At 45.1% G+C, this 2,787-nt stretch overlaps 1 pseudogene; it reads left to right on the top strand.

The window, feature by feature from the left end:
• The first annotated feature begins 1,802 nt into the window (after positions 1-1,802).
• Positions 1,803-2,431, top strand: LOC134372551 (10 kDa heat shock protein, mitochondrial-like; annotated as a pseudogene).
• The last annotated feature ends 356 nt before the right edge of the window (positions 2,432-2,787 follow it).

Genomic DNA, 2,787 nt, shown 5'->3' with positions numbered 1-2,787 from the left:
AATCATAAAGATACAGATCCCATAGGAATCAATTGACTTGAAGAGGCACTAAACGCCAAGGCTAAAAGTTTATAAGTTCCCTAAAGCAAGAAGAGAAGTCCCAGATCTTGTGGGACAGGGATGATGTAGGACACACAGGTAACCACACGGACTAGCCCAGCACCACTCCTCTTACCACACCGGTTGCAGGTTCTCATCAGTTCCTTAGGAAGGAGAAGGCTGTGTAGACGGCTGGATGCACGTGCGGTTTCTGTAGCTTTCAATCCCTGGAGCGGGCTTCACCATTTTCAATGCATGTTTTTGCTCTTTACATAGAGTCCGGAATAAACACCCCTCCAAGTGTTTTTTGCATAAATACTTTATCAAGCAGGGTCCTGATAGAAAACTAATGGCACACTCAAATTCGGATAACTTGAGGAGGATTTAATGAAGGGAGCGATTATAAAGGAGTGCAGGTTAGGGAAGCAGTGAGTCACATGGGGCTTGTATAGCTCAAAGGGACAAGGGAGAAGCAGTACCAGGAATCTGGGGGAGAGAGTCTTGTAGAGAAGGTGCTTTGAGAAAAGCAGTGACTTTTGGTCAAGGGACGCCATCCCTACAGGCAAGCTCCCAGGGAGAAGCCTGAGAACAAATGCCTTGACCTCACTGTGATCCCTCCCTCTTGCTGGGGCTTCCCATTGGCCACACCCAACAGGAAGCCAGAGGGCAGGGAGCAGGTTCATACAGCATGCACAGGGCAGCCTCCCCAGCACAGAAAAGGGTGGGGAGCAGGGGCAGGGCCATCCAGAAGGGCCAACGGGAGGCGTCTGGCACAGTTACTTGGACTGGGCATTCCCTAGCCGACACTGGCTATTCGCTATGCCATCTACTGAGCCTTCAAGTCTTTTAGGGAGATTTGTAGAAAGAGGACAAGGGCAGGAATGTTTCAAATATTTTCAGTGAGGACCTTCTACATAAATCCTTCTGTGAACCCCCTGGCCCTGGGAGCTGCCCAGGCCCCCATGTGAGCCACAGAACTCTCCTGGTGCTTCTGGTCTAAACCAAAATTAAATAAATGCTGGACAGACTCCTTGATTCCTTTCCCCAAGACCCACACCCTAATTTTGGCCCTTGATGTCAGATGAAGAGAGGAGGCAAGGAAGGGCAAGCAGAACAGTCCCGTTAAGGGGAGGAGAGTGTCTCATGATGTAGCTTAGGGATGGGTGGTGGTGGAGTGTCCCCTGGGGACAGGAACAAGATGAGAGCATTCAGAAAGGTGACAAACTGCCCAGTGATCTCAGTGATCTCAGGGTCAGATCTAGGACACAGCAGGAGACTTTGGGCTCCATGATCAGGCTGTCACTGTAGATTCTGAAGCTCTTGGAACTATTTTTGATAATTTTTCTCCTGTGATTCCCAAAGGCAACTGATGCCAAGTTTTGCAATTAACTTTCCCCTAAGAGTCTTGTATCTGTCCCTCTTCCTGTTCTTACTCTCTGCTTCAGTACCTCTTATGCAGCCTTTTTCCACTAAAGAGGTCTTTTCTAAGTGGCCTCTCGAGCTCTAATTTCTCCCCAGTCTAATATATCTGCACTCCATATCAAATTAATCTTTGTAAAGCAGTTACCTGTTTTAAAACTGTCCATGGCTCTCAAAGCCTACAGAATAAATCTCCAAACTCCTTAGTGAGACATTCAAGACCTTTAAAAAATCTCCCCTCCACCACTCTTTCCACCTGCATCTCCTGTATTTCCTGTTACACACCTTTTTTTGTTCAGGATCAGGACATCCTCATTCAGAATATGTTTGCATATCCAGGGATAATGGCCAACGCCTGGCTTCCAAGGTGACTCCGGTTGCTGGCATGGCACATTCCCTGACGGTGCCCTTCAGAGAAGAGCTGTACAGGATGGGCTCCCCTGTCATCTGACCACAGCCTGTGACAGTGACCCTTGTTATCTCAGAATTGAGAAGTGTGTGTTCCAGAAAAGTGGAGCTATAATGGTGTTTGTCGGATTGGTGTCCTCTGTAAATTCTTCATGGAGAAACACTCATGAAAATAGACACGGGGCTATTAGATAAAATCTCTTGCTCTCTTTGCAGTGGAGAGGGTAGAATACGAACTGTGGCAGTGGCAGGAGTCAGGGCAGGACAAGCATTTAGAAAGTTTCTTCCACTCTTTGATCACATATGGGTTGAAAGGAGTGCAGCCAAAACTGTAACCAAAGGAGGCATTATGCTTCCAGAAAAAGCTCAAGGAAAAGTATTGCAAGCAACAGTAGTAGCTATGGGCTCGGGCTCTAAAGGAAAGGGTGGAGAGATTCAACCAATTAGAGTGAAAGTTGGAGATAAAGTTCCTCTCCCAGAATATGGAGGCTCCAGAGTAGTTATAGAGGACAAGGAGTATGTCTTATTTAGAGATGGTGACATTCTTTGAGAGTATGTAGACTGAAATAAATCACTGTTGAAATGGTATCCCTTGAAGCTACCCATTCCACTGAAGTTCTGAAATCTTTCATCATGTAAAATAATTTCTATGTCTCTTTTGAATAAACTAATGATATCTGAACTAATGACATCTAGTGTTTAAAATTTAGTTTCATTGTACTGATAAAAATATTTCTAAATAAAAATATGTAAAAGAGTGGTTAAAAAAAAAAAAGCTTCTTGTGTACAACTTATTCCATGAAGTATTTTCTTTGGATGGTTTATTAGGTTCACCTGGGCATAGACCACTGAAGACAGTGATCACAGCAATAACTGCTAACTTCAGACAGACAATATGCCTCAGACAAAGCAGCCATCTCT

Source organism: Cynocephalus volans, chromosome 3 (genome assembly GCF_027409185.1).
Source record: "Cynocephalus volans isolate mCynVol1 chromosome 3, mCynVol1.pri, whole genome shotgun sequence".
NCBI lineage: Eukaryota > Metazoa > Chordata > Mammalia > Dermoptera > Cynocephalidae > Cynocephalus > Cynocephalus volans.
Note: the sequence above shows the minus strand (reverse complement) of the source record. Positions and strands in the feature narration are given on the sequence as shown.